The sequence below is a fragment of the Rhipicephalus microplus genome, unplaced genomic scaffold (assembly GCF_043290135.1).
Source record: "Rhipicephalus microplus isolate Deutch F79 unplaced genomic scaffold, USDA_Rmic scaffold_12, whole genome shotgun sequence".
NCBI lineage: Eukaryota > Metazoa > Arthropoda > Arachnida > Ixodida > Ixodidae > Rhipicephalus > Rhipicephalus microplus.
In genome coordinates this window covers 26,160,768-26,175,161 of record NW_027464585.1, presented here as the reverse complement: position 1 = coordinate 26,175,161, position 14,394 = coordinate 26,160,768, and positions in this window count along the sequence as shown.

Here is a 14,394-nt window from a genome sequence, read left to right as displayed (position 1 = left end):
AAGACGTATGTCACCTTCTCATAGACTGTCCACATCATGACACGCCGAGACGCCGTCATAAGTCCGAACTGTTGGCATTAGACCGTAAACCGTTGAACATGAAGAAACTTCTGGGCCCGCGGCCTGCTGGAGTTTTACAGTCACACGCTTTAAAAGCAATAACACGTTTTTTACAAGACAGTGGGATTGCTGACAAGTATTAAGAAATATAGAACTTTCGTTTGTAACACATGTACTTCTTATGTACAGTATCATGTGACACCCATTATGTGTGTGTTGTGAAATGAATGACGTGTCGACTATTATGTACTTACGAGTGAATGGATCTTTATATGAACCAGACGTGTACTCTGCTGTTTTGTGCTGGTGGACCGAATATTAACGAGGGACATTTTCTGAAACTTCATTCATTGACTTTCGAACATATCCTTACCATTATGTTGTGATATGTGCGCATAAGTGTGTCTTTGCATATCTGTGCCCGAGTTTTCTACTTTCCATGCACTGCTTTTTATGTTTTGCTTCAAGATACGTGTTCAAGTTTAACTCCACGGCTAAGGAGTATCTGGCGCCATAATGGTGCGCCATCATCTCCTTATATATCATATCAATAAAAAAAAGAGAAGGACATGTGTTCTTTGGAGAAGGAGGGCTAGTCACCTTGGAAACGCTTTCTGCGCTGCTTGCAATGCCCGGGCGGTTCATCTCTTTGGAAACTATGTGGTTTCGCGCGAGACGCTTCCTTCTGTGGTTGCTTCTCAACAGTCTATCTGTTGATCGCGCGCGCCTATTGGGCTCCATTAGTCCTTTTTCCGGTAATTTTGCCTTAGAGTGTAAGGCCCACGGTGTGCGGCTACGCACAGTCGATTATCCACATAATATATAGACATAATCGTTCCAAACTGGACGTTGATTGCTTCTTAAAAGACTACGTGTAGAATGAACAAGAGAAGTACATAAAGTTTATTGCAGCTGGCGATACCAATGTACACTGGCAAAAGGGGCAAAATGAGCTGCACCTGTCTTTAGTCCGCAACACTAGGGTAGTTATAATGAATGAATGCATCCCGTCAACTCTTGTTGCGCATCCATGGCCTTAGTGCTGCTTCAATAAGTTCTGTTTTATCCGTGGTGCTAGCCATATGTGTTATAAAAATGCATAATTAGATTGTGAGCAAGTCCTCCTGGCTTCGAAGTGCAGTAGGCTATAGCGTTGTTTATTATGTAGGGCAATGAACAAGCATTTAGATGCTAGTGCGGTTAACGTGTCTGGTAGCAAGGTTGTGTACACAATCGAACTAGTTGCACAATGACGTCGGTAAACCTCATCGCTTTTCGTTTTAAGTGCAGCCCGAGCAAGTACTTTTTACGTGGTTTGCATGAAAATAGTTCCACGATTTACCTGAGATCTGCCGAAGTTTTCGGTGGGTTTCTTGGACAGTGCAACTGACATACTGAAAGCACACTCATTTATTTCCTATTCACCCGCTGCGGTAGTTCAGTAGCTAAAGCACTAAGCGGCCACCCGCAGGTCGCACGACCGAATTCCGGCCCTGGCGGCCACATTTCCGATGGAGGCGAAAATGCTGCTAGCCCATATGCTAAGAGTTAGGAGCACGTTAAAAAACCCCAGGTAGTCAAAATTTCCGGAGCTCTTGACCACGGCGTTTCTCATAATTATATGGTCTTTTTTCGATGTTAAGCCCCTATAATTTTTCTTATCATTATTTCATACTTTAAAGGTGTAGGTATGCCAGAACACGAACGTTAATCATGGAAACTGAAAGTAGCACTGAAGTATTTGTTGAATTATCATGATTGCTTCGCGTTACCAGACGTTGGAAGCAGTCGTAGACCCAATTTACTTGCGGCAGCACTACTTCAACATTAAACTGATAACTCGTACGATCCTAAAAAAGTCAGTTACAAAGAAACATAGGTATACGCAAACCATTCATTTTCACTTTCCTTTTAGGAACGCGCCTAAGCCCTGCTGTGGTGCTCGGGCATTTTGCGTAGCTTTATTATGTCGTAGTACAACATTTGAAAGCTGAAAGTAAGTAATTTTCTAGTCAGCAAGAACGTATCATGATTCAAGGTCTACTGCGACACAGTTTCTACGTAAATTACAATAACGTATGACATGTGTTAATGATCGAAAGCACCCTGGATATTGCATGATTTGATTGAATTATGAGCTGAGGAAACACTAAAGTGGCTATTACAGAAACGTTTTGAGGAAGTCAAGTGCGTGGCTTTATCGCAAACTAGGCCGTGTAGCCTGCTTTTCTATTTGGGCCACCTAAGTGAAGCTTTAGACCAATGTTCAAGTATTCTCGATATGAAAAAAATCATCCATGTGAAAGTAGGAGATAATAGCGAAGGTTTCTAGCGCAGCGAGTTTGATTGTTTGGTGCTCCTCAGTTTGTGCAGCGCACAAATGACCAACCGGCTATCAGCACAGCTATAAGCGAGAAGTATTCTGTAAAGATATCTAATTATGGGGTAGCACGAAGACACAAGACAGAGTTACAGAAACAAGCGACACAAGTGTTTCTGTGCCTCTGTTTTTTCTAATTGCGGTGAGCCACCTTGATTATTAGCAAACACTAATTAGCCGAAGAACAAGTCTTTGGGGAAATAATTTTAGCAAGATAGCAAAGAAGAACTTGTATCGTAGAAGTCCCGGCGTCGGTGTCGGCCTCCTCGGCTGTGGGCGATAAAACGAGAAAGATGCAAATAAAACAAAGAATATAAATTTTCGAAAGGTATAAACTGTTGTCATATACGCAGCAAGCAGGTGTTCTACCACACCCTCGCATCGAAATAAAGTGAAAGTTACTCCATGTGCTTGCAAATGCATTGAAAATGAAAAGCGTAGCGTCTGCAATGTCCCACTTTGCACTGGTTTCTCTAGAAAACATGTAAAAAATTTTAAAGCGGCGTTTTTCGATTAACATTGGTGTGATGAATTTCCACAACACTGATTGGTGGAGCTAATTGCGATTGCAGGGCCGGTGAAACTAAAAAACCAAAACCGTGTGCCGCCGTTTTTGTAGGTTTCGTTCAGTTTTCTTTCATTGTGATAGCAATTTTAAACACAGCCTCAGCGGTTTCCGCCGTCACCCTTCTGTCCCATATATATATATATATATATATATATATATATATATATATATATATATATATATATATATATATATATATATATATATATATATATATATATATATATATATATATATATATATATATATAGGAACGCACTGGGGATTCATTCAAAGCAGTACCACCTCGCTCCTCAGCGAGCTGCATTACCCAAATAGGCCACGCCGCTCGCTCTGTATATCGCCCTAACGGCAAGCTATATAGATACACCAGTTCACACTGGCTTACCGTAAGTGAACTTACAAGCGAAATTCCTAAACGAAGCGTGTTTTTTGTTTGGACAAGCCATACGTGTTTTCGCTAAACATTGACGTGTCTGGTGGCTCAATCAAGGGATGGTGGGTTCACTAAAGCACATCCAGTTGTATCGAATAGGCACTACAAAACTTTTATGGCTACACTGTCTAACAGAAAGAACAGAAAAAGCGTGTGCATCAACTTCAGGGCTATTGGGGGAGTTGCTGGTCTTCTCTTGCCTCTGATTTGGGTTGTCACCGAAATGCGCACCGTCTCTTTCACAGTAGACCGACAAACCTAACTTCCTGCCCCAGGTGAGCTGTCGTGACATTTGTGCCTATAAAACATCTCACGGGTTCATTCGGGAACAGCACATCTAAGAACCTTGCGGAACGACGTCATGAACTTCTTGCTGCAAATCTTCCAGGCGGTGCCTACAGGATGTGCCGGTGATTGTCCACAGAGACTTCAACGTTAAAGTACTTACACGTGAAAATCAGTAACCTGTCGCAGTTCTGAATGCTGAACTTCCACTTCGCCTTCTCTCGGACGTCACGAAGTCAACTCTTCACAATGGCACCACTTTACATATTGCAGTTACTGCATTACTGTCGATTCAAACACAATTAACTATATTCATTACATTTTGTATAGTTCCTAAACTTCCTAGCCATACTTCGTATAACAGCCTAATGTGTTGCTATGGAATTCATAGCTTCACCCTTGTACTGAAACTGTGACTTTTTATAACAAAATAAATACCATTGTGGTCGTTGAAAGCACGCAAATTTTCAAATAAGATATTATTACCACATTTTCTTCACCTTTATTCATAGTCTGCATGAAAAAGCAACGAAATAGAGTGGTAAAGTTGGTTTCTTCCGGACAATTGGCAGATTATCGTTTTTTTTTCGTTTATTCAATACTGTGGGCCTTTTCAGGCCTATACTGGAGAGGGCGCAAAAAGCAAAAAAAACACTTCATATCGCGGAGATGAAAAGAAATAGATAATATGCACCACAAACCGCAAAAACAACGATATAACAGTATAAAGAATAAACGAACAACGCACATGTGTTTCACTAAAAAAAGAACTACTTAGCATGACAACATCAATAGTAACATTGATATACAGATGCAGGCAGTTAAGCACACAACCAGCAGGTGGTTAAGCAACAAACAGTGAAGTTACTCCCTCCTACCAAACCTGCTTCCAAAAAAAAAACTAAAGCAAGCATTAGACGTGCTTTACAAAAAAAAACAGAGTGTCTCTGTTATCTTTAAGTTAGGATAAGGTGTTTGTGATGTAGTAGCTTTAAAAAATGCGAGCATAGCAGACGACAGCGCAACATCACCTGGAAGATGAGAAGAATGAAGAGGCATTGCAGCGCGCCCATTGAAAAAAGGAAGAGGGGACGCTCGCGGAGAACGAAGCTGTTCGGACGCCGGCAAGACGACGCAAGGGAGCCTAGGGCGAACCCGTAACTACGCGCGAGGTTCGAAAGGCCGGGTTCCAGTCCTCGAGCCATTGACGTCCTCGGGGCACGGCGTGTCGGCGTGGCCAGGTGCGAGTTCTCGGTGAGTGGTCCTGCGGACATCTCCGGTACGGCAAGCGCCCTCGAAAGACCGGAGCTGCTGACCACGTCCACCGAGCCGCCATCGCTGACAGGTGCGGCTACTGCTAGACCTGGTGATGCCCCTTACAGAGGTATGCTGACCTGGAACGCAAGCGGCGACAGCATCCGAGCACGCAACGGGTCCCACTTCAAGGCACCGGGCTACGGCGCAGACTGTGAGACTGCTTACTCTTTTCTTTCGTGTGTGAACCGCGTGCGTGTACGACTTATAGTACTGTATGTGCAATAGTTTTTTTTGTTCGTCAAATATAACTCCCGTTTGTTTTCCTCACTGTCTCCATCTTCCTCGCGTCACACGCCTTGCTATGTGACGAACCTAACACACGACAAATCTGGCGTCCGCGAGACAGGACTACTCTTATTACATCTAAGGAGAGTATCACATCGTATAATTGTGTGTGACGGTCGAGGATGGAGGCAGATAAGCTGACGGCGATTGGAAAGGAATTGGGGTTAAGTGGCTCAGCACTAAAAGAATGGATGGACCAAGAACGCGCACGCGAAAAAGAGGCACGTGACGCTCGTCTGGCTGAACGAAATGCCGCGAAAGAAGCCGAGGCAGAGGCAGTCGCTAGATTACAAGCAGGAAAGGAAGTTCTTGAGCTTAAGTTAAAGTTGCATCAGTTAGGTGTGACAGCAGGTAGCACAACTACTGGGCAGCTTACCGAGGGTGCGCCCGTAGGCACCACGCAGAGCTACCAAAGTCCACATAAACTCATTCCAGCCTTTAACGATGAACGCAATGAGCTGGACGCATATATACAGCAATTTGAGCGCGTCGCTACTAGTCAAGACTGGCCGCAAGACAAATGGGCCCTATCACTAAGCCTTTGCTTGACCGGAGAGGCCTTGAGTGTAGTTGGTAGGATGGCACCAGAACATGCCACGGACTACGTAACGTTGAAGAACACGCTACTACAACGCTTGAGGTTCACAGAAGAAGGCTATCGGACAAAAATTCGATCAGCAAAACCAGATAATTCTGAAACGGGCACGCAGTTTGCCGGGCGCCTATTAGGTTATTTTGACCATTGGCAAGAAATGGCCAAGACAGACTGGACCTACGATGCTCTGCGGGACAAAATTGTCTCGGAGCAGTTTCTCGCACAATGCCATGAGAAACTTGCTGTGTTTCTTAAAGAAAGAAACTGTGAAAGCCTTGAAAAACTTGCGGAGGCTACAGACCACTACTTGGAGGCCCAGGGGTTGATTAAACTTGGCAAATGTAAAGGCGATATCCTGAGCAAGCCTCCAGGTCAAACACGAACGTCCGAGCGGCAAGGTGACAAAAAGAAACCGCAGTGTTTCCTTTGCAACAAAAAGGGTCACAGAGCTGCTGATTGCTGGACCAACACAAAGGGTCCAGGTACGAAGCCACCCTGTTGTGGAAAATGCCGCCGCACTGGGCATAAAACAGGTGACTGCTCCAAAAGGGCCAACAGCGTTGAGAAGGCCTCATGCTCTTTTCAACAAAGAGATGGAGCCAAGATAATTAATTTAGAGTCGCAGGCTTCGCTTTGTGTTCCTGATAGTCCGGAGTGGGCAGAAACGCACCCAGCCAAGCTGAAGAAACAATTGATGCCCACGGGCGAAGGTGTACTTGAAGGATATCCTGCAACAGTACTGCGAGATACCGGATGCGATTCAGTCATTGTCAAAAGGTCTCTTGTGGCGGATAGCAAGCTGACTGGAAAGCTTTCCTCGATTTACCTCTTGGATGGACGGTTGATGAAGCTGCCTGAAGCACACGTGGAAATGTTTTCACCTTTCTTCACTGGCAAAACTCGAGCCCTTTGTATGGATACTCCTTTATATGATGTTGTCTCGGGAAATGTGGAAGGCGTTCGAGATGCTCACAATCCTGAGAATGATTGAAAGAGCCGTCTTTACACCCAGAACACTGCAGAAGAGTATTCTGGCGCAGAAAAACCTGGTTCTGCACACGGACCCTTGTATGCAAAGACTTCAACATCGGCTGCAAGGAAAACACGTTTCAAGACAAAAGTTGCTGCAGTAAACCAACAGGCAGGAAATCCACATCTGCTTCCGGCTCCAGTTATTAACCCCTTAGACATCAGCCCACAGGACTTTAAAACCAAACAGGAGGAAGACAGCAGCCTGCGGAAATGCTTCGAAGCCGTTAACAAAGAGGTCAAGACAAGGTTTGCTAAAATATTGTTCTTCACGAAGGATGGAATCCTCTATAGCAAGTACACCCTTCACTCTAAGAGGCAGGTGAATCAGCTTGGTGTACCAAGGTGCCTGCGACAATTTGTTATGAAAATGGCCCACGAAGGCATCCTTTCGGGCCATCGGGGAATTAAACGAACTACCGACCGGGTACTCGAAGAGTTCTACTGGCCAGGGGTTCAGTCAGACATCACACGATTTGTTAAATCGTGTGATATATGTCAAAGAACTATTCCCAAGCAGTTGGTGGGTCGTGTACCTCTCGGCAACACTCCTATAATTGACACCCCTTTCAAGAGAGTAGCCATTGATATAGTGGGTCCATTATCACCGATGTCAGAGGGCGGAAACAAGTACGTACTGACAATGGTGGACATGGCAACGCGTTATCCCAATGCTGTAGCACTGCCGAGCATCGAGACGGAGAAAGTCGCTGAGGCACTTCTGGAGATGTTCTCTCGTGTAGGTGTCTCACGGGGGATAATCAGTGACAGAGGCAGGTCATTCTCGTCACGCCTAATGAAGGAGCTAAGCCGACTTCTCTCCTTCAAACAATTGCCAACAACCCCATATCATCCCATGGCTAATGGCCTTGTAGAGAGGTTCAACGGTACCCTGAAACAAATGATAAAAAGAATGTGTCAGGAGTGTCCGAAGAAATGGGACCGGTACCTGGCGCCCTTACTGTTCGCTTATCGCGAAGTTCCCCAGTCGAGCTTAGGCTTCTCTCCGTTCGACTTGCTCTACGGCCGTTAAATCAAAGGTCCTCTGGCGATATTGAAAGAATTATGGGCCGCTGATCATCTTGATGATGATGTGAAAACATCCTATCGGTACGTAGTCGAACTGCGGAATGGTCTTGAAGACACCTGCCGATTAGCCAAAGAGGAGCTTCAGAAAGCGTAAATGATACAGAAGAAGCATTGTGACCGAAAGACCAGACCACGTCAATTATTTCCTAGAGACAAGGTTCTGCTTCTGCTTCCATCGGATACCAACAAATTGGCTCTGACGTGGAAGGGACCATTTTATGTCCTTGAGAAGAGAAATGATGTCGATTATTTAATAGATCTCGGTACCAGCAGCACAATATTCCATATCAACCTATTGAAAAAGTATGAGGAACTGCTGCCTGCACCACCGCATGAAGCATCAGCTGTTTGCCAGGCGGATGACACCGAAAGCGACGAGCTACCATGCGTTCCATTCCAACGAAAGGACTACTGCACCAAGTCTCATACGCAAGCCGTATACTGCAACCATGCGAAGCTGCTTACTCTACAGTGGAGCGAGCGGCCCTGCCTTTTACGTGGTCGGTCCGGAAACTTCATATCGTCTTATTCGGACGCGCATTCATTCTACAGAGTGACCACAAACCGCTTGTGTACGTCACGTCAGCCAAGCATGTGAACAGCAGCGTGTTACGGTGGAGCCTTATCTTTATGGAAGTGCGTAGATTACATGGGGCATTAGCAAACTCTGTGAGCAAGGTCTGCATAAAGAATCGATGCTCAGTGGTATTAATTACTTAAGATGTAAACGTTACAGCGCGATACAAGTATCATGACGCTTTAGTTCTGTGACTTGTTTCTATTTTTTTTTGGTGTGTACTTCTGTGACCGAATGTGCTGAGTGTGCGGGGCTCGGAACTGCTATAGTGTGCAGTCGTGCTTACGCATGTGTTTCCGACTGCGACCCAACGTGTCCCCAGTGCCCTCAAGTTCTTCTACTGGAAGAACTTTCTTAAGTGGTGGGTGATGTGATGTAGTAGCTTTAAAAATGCGAGCATAGCAGACGACAGCGCCACATCACCTGGAAGATGAGAAGAATGAAGAGGCATTGCAGCGCGCCCATTGAAAAAAAGGAAGAGGAGACGCTCGCGGAGAACGAAGCTGTTCGAACGCCGGCAAGACGACGCAAGGGAGCCTAGGGCGAACCCGCAACTACGCGCGAGGTTCGAAAGGCCGGGTTCCAGTCCTCGAGCCATTGACGTCCTCGGGGCACGGCGTGTCGGCGTGGCCAGGTGCGAGTTCTCGGTGAGTGGTCCTGTGGACATCTCCGGTACGGCAAGCGCCCTCGAAAGACCGGAGCTGCTGACCACGTCCACCGAGCCGCCGTCGCTGACAGTGTGCGGCTACTGCTAGCCCTGGTGATGCCCCTTACAGTGGTATGCTGACCTGGAACGCAAGCGGCGACAGCATCCGAGCACGCAACGGGTCCCACTTCAAGGCACCGGGCTACGGCGCAGATTGTGAGACTGTTTACTCTTTTCTTTCGTGTGTGAACTGCGTGCGTGTACGACCTATAGTACTGTATGTGCAATAGTTTTTTTGTTCGTCCAATATAACTCTCGTTTGTTTTCCTCACTGTCTCCATCTTCTTCGCGTCACACGCCTTGCTATGTGACGAACCTAACACACGACAGTGTTCTACGTTGCATATAAGATATGACAGCCAGCATGAATCACTTGGTGATGAGGAAGGTGATGACAAAGTCGTCTTCAATATTTGGTGAATACGGGGGTGTGCTATGCGCGTGAGGGCATGAGGACTCGCGAAACGTTCCTACGCTACGTTGGACTCACGGACATGGTTCAAGAATTTCATGAAGTCAGTTGAGCTACCATGCACCAAAGAATTTTTTGTTTGGTTGTTCCTGTGAGCTGCGCCAGGCGCAGTGCTCGCATTTCTCCACCGTAAGCATTCAAAGCAAAGCTGCCGCCCACAGCGCCACCAAGCACTTCTTAGAACGTGTGAGAGAGAAAAAAATCTGTCGCAACCTGAAGCTGCTTTAACTTCGAAAAATATATTTTCAAGTTATTCTTCTTCACTAAGGTAGAACGGCGTGCTTGCTGGTTGTCTTTATTATCTGAGTTATACCATATCTAGGATGAGACAGGGAAGAAGACACATAACACAAACACAGCGCCATACTTGACGAAATTTAGGAAGTCAAAAGAAAAATCTACTAGAGGAACCCCTTCGAAAGTTAGACTGGAACTTGACACTTCCGGTGGTTCTTTCATTTGGTGCAGTCGCATTTGGTTTCAGCCACTGGAGCGTTTTTGCCGCTGTTACAAATTTCTTACGAGAATCTAAAAGAATGGAATGCTAAACATAAATTCAGTTGTTGTATGTATAGACTTTTTCTTTTTTGTGTGTTTGTTTATTTTCTATTTTAAGGTTTTTGTTCGTTTATAATTCTCACATCTTAAGTTGTTACCTAAATTACCTAATTAATCCAACCCTTCCTTTTAAGAAGCGAATTAATTTAAAAAGCAAGGCGCCGTCCCATTCATGGCCTATCCCCCTAGGTGAATTGCGCCAACGTGTTAAAGAACCAACCAACCGACCGACCAACCGACCGACCGACCGACCGACTGACTGACCGACTTGTTAGTTTTTTAGGCGAAATAAGTCTGCTTGCGAGGATTTTTTGTCCTGCCAGTAGATAGACAATGTCGCTGTTGAGTGACAGTAGCAGTCAAGTTTGGGCTCATTTTAACATAAAACTAACATTATAATTCCTTTTATGGCACAAAAACATGCTCCATTCCGCCTTTGTGATGCACACTCTTCTCATTTTGCAACAATCAGAAAAAATTCTCAGAGTAGTAGACAGTCTCTTTAAGCATGACCCAATATTTTTCCTACCAAGACTCACGACAATGGACAATGATTCGAAGCAAATATTATAAGAGTGGTAGTAAGTCCTACAATACACGTTTTTAGCCTTCGCTTGCACATTTTCCTCTTAACTTGTTTTTAGCCAATGTTGATCTCTGCCCTTATTTTCGCACCATCCGATAATAATTACTTGCCCTTTATTCTGCAGCCATCCTCGCCGTTAAAAAATAAGTGAATATAAGGCTTTAACAAATGATAAATTCAGTGTCTGTGTTATTTTCTTCGTATCCTTCATAATAACATAGTGCTATACTAACGCGACAGACAGTGCGAAAAAAAAGGAGGACGAAGGCCGCTTGTCTTGAGAGTGTATCAGTGCTGGGCGGCAGCCGTTCAGCCCTATTGCCATCAGCCCATCTTCATATAAACATCTTTCATCGTAACAGTTTGGTGGAGGCGCTGGGTAGGATAATGGCCCTCCCTTCTAATGACGACACACCGGCTGCAGAGACACAATACGTGGAGATTGGTCGAAGAAGACAAATTTCTGGTCTGCCACCAGTGATGCACTTCGAAACAGACATTGAGCATTTTGCACCAGCTTCTGGTCACCCGACACCAGCCACCTCTGGTCACCCATGGCATTCTTACTTCGAGCCACGAGCCTTCGCATGAAAAGGCGGTGAGCATGTAGACGCATTGCTGAGATTCTACCAACGGGCAAGTCATTTCAATGGTTGGAATACCACCGATCAGCTCACAAATGCAACTATCTTTCGTAAGGAAACAGCGTCAGTCTGGTATAAAGATCACGCGGAGAGTTTTACAACGTTGCAGAAGTTTATCAACGAGATGAAGTAGTGCTCCAGAGATCCAGTAACAAAAAGAAGCGTGCCGAGTAAGCGCAAATGCAGCAGATTAAAGTTCCTGGGTAAACTTGCACAACGTATATTGAGGAAGTGCTCAAATTGTGCAAAGTTCTAGACCTCTGGAGGACCGAAGAAGACAAAGTGGATCACCTTCTGAAAGGTATTGCATACGACGTTCACTAGTACCTCATCGCGAAGGACAGTCTGGAGTCCGTGAGTGACGTCATTCTGCACTGCCGCAAATTTGCAGCCTTACTAGCTCGGCGCATCACACCAAAGTTCTGCCGCTTCGCCAACGTAACGGCTGAAGCCAGCAGTGGCGTCGCTTCAGCCCCATCTGACCTCACGTCAATTATTCACCAAGTGGTGCGGCAAGAGCTCAACCTACGTGAAGCGGCATCTGTTCTGTGTCCTCGGGTTGTGGAGCCTCTTCTTCCGTTTGGTGCGGGTGTGACGTCCATCACAGCTGTTTCCATTGATGCATACAACTTCGCACCTCGTCCAGTGGTACCAAGAGGAGACTTTCTTTTTCGTGAAATTATTGAAGCTGGAAAAATTGCAGTTGTACGTCACATGTCATCAAACAACGCCATGGGACATGATAGAGTACCAGTTCAAACATTGAAAGACAATATCAAAACCTTAAGCAAGCCTCTTGCTGTTATCTTCAACCTATTCTTCACGACAGGCGTGTACCCTGAGAAGCTTGAGATAAAGAGGGTGACACCAATCTACAAAGGCGAATGATCTGACAACATAGCAAACTACTGCCCTAAAACAATTCTATCATGTGTGAAAATTTTTTCTGAGAAGCTTGTTGCCAAAACAATGATGTACTTCACTGCAAAAGACCATATCCTAAGTCCGAGTCAACAGGACATTAGGAAAGAGCAAAGTGCGGCTACTGTGGTACGCTTTGTGATAGAAACAATAAACCATGCTTTAAAGGATAACGATTCCATCCTCGACATCTTCCTTGATATAAAAAATTTTTAATTTCATAAACCATATTATATTGGCTAACAAACTCGAACGCTATGGAGTTACAAGAATATCTTCCAAGTTATTTTGTAGTTACTTTTCCGAACGAACTCAGTATGTACAAATACTTGGTAACAAATCAAACAGGTACATCTTTGAAACTGGTGTGCCGCGAGATTCGGTACTTGGTTCTATTTTGTTCTCTCTCTTCATTAATGATTATCCTCCTTTCTTAACCCATACGCAAGCAGCTCTGTCTGCAGATGAAACTGCTTTACTCATAGCTCTTCACTCTCTTCAGGAAACCGAATCACTAGTTAATAAAGAGGTGCCAAATATTTCTCAGTTGTTAAAACAAAACAATCTTTTATAAATACAAAAAACAAGTACACAGTTTTCACCTCTAACCGAAAAGTGATACCCAACACACACGTGGTGTGTTCATCGGGGAAACTTTCATTGATAAAGCAAAAGCACACTTACCTTGGTGGGACTATAGACCATTTATTCCCCTAGACATTGCACATAGACAACTTTTGCAGAAAACAAACCTTTGGACTCTTCACATTATTTGGGACCAGAAACTATTACAGCGCACACATACTCTGTATTTTATATTTTAACATTTTTATACCAACCTAACCTAACAACCAATGAATGCATCATCGGCAAACTTTTCAGAAATCTTAACCTAATGCTATTTATAGTGGTTAGGCAATTTAAAAGTGCTGTATTAGTACACAAAATTATGAATGATAGCGTTCCTTATAGGTATCAATTTTATTAAAAACCACAGGTCACACTTGGCAGGCCGAACAACAAAATCTTAATCTGCGAATTCTACACAATGTGTACAGCCGTCGAACAGTACCCTTTAATTGTTCCCGTTGAAATTTAGAACAATATCCCTATGCTATTTAAATGTCTGCCAAATATGATGCAGTCACTAGGCAATCTTTTTTTATCTGAGAGTTAGCATTTACCATATCATCGCTTGTTCTTGAAATGTGTGGACAGGTCTCATTATTTCTGTTTTTTTCCTGCATGACGGTATTTAATTTTGTGATTGGTAATGCAACTTTCTGTGTAAAGATTCCACTCAAAGTTTAAACGAAAACATGCCTTTTCTATAATAGATTTTTAACTAGCCATATCGGCTAACGGATCCAGATGTTTTTGCAGATATGTTCGATCTGTAAGTAATCTTATTGAAAAATGAAACATACTTCTTCTTCTTCAGCCCCTGCAATAAACGCCCACTTCGGTTATCAGGTGCACGACGGCTTCTTACGTGGTCCATCTGCAGTTTCTCAACCATGCGATAGCCGCACCATTTATCTTTTCGCTGGCTATTTCAGCATGCCTCGTGAAGGCCCGCCTGCTTTCAATGAGGCGTCCGCGACCACGTCGCCCGATTTTGTCCTCAGCGCTGTCCCATGTCAGCCTCCTCAACTGAGTGATCACACACTTTCTATGGGCGCAACAATCACTATGACGGAGCCAACTGACCTCCCGGCCCTGATACAGAAAGCTCTATTGGCTGAAACACCGCAGCGACTCGCCAGCTTCTATGCGGAGCTTGACTCCACCGCCTGCACTGCAGCGCAGGTCTTCGCCTCCTTTTCTTTTCGTCTTGCCTGTCGCGTTAGTGCAGCGTTAATGCCGCGTTAGTGTATTATTCTTGT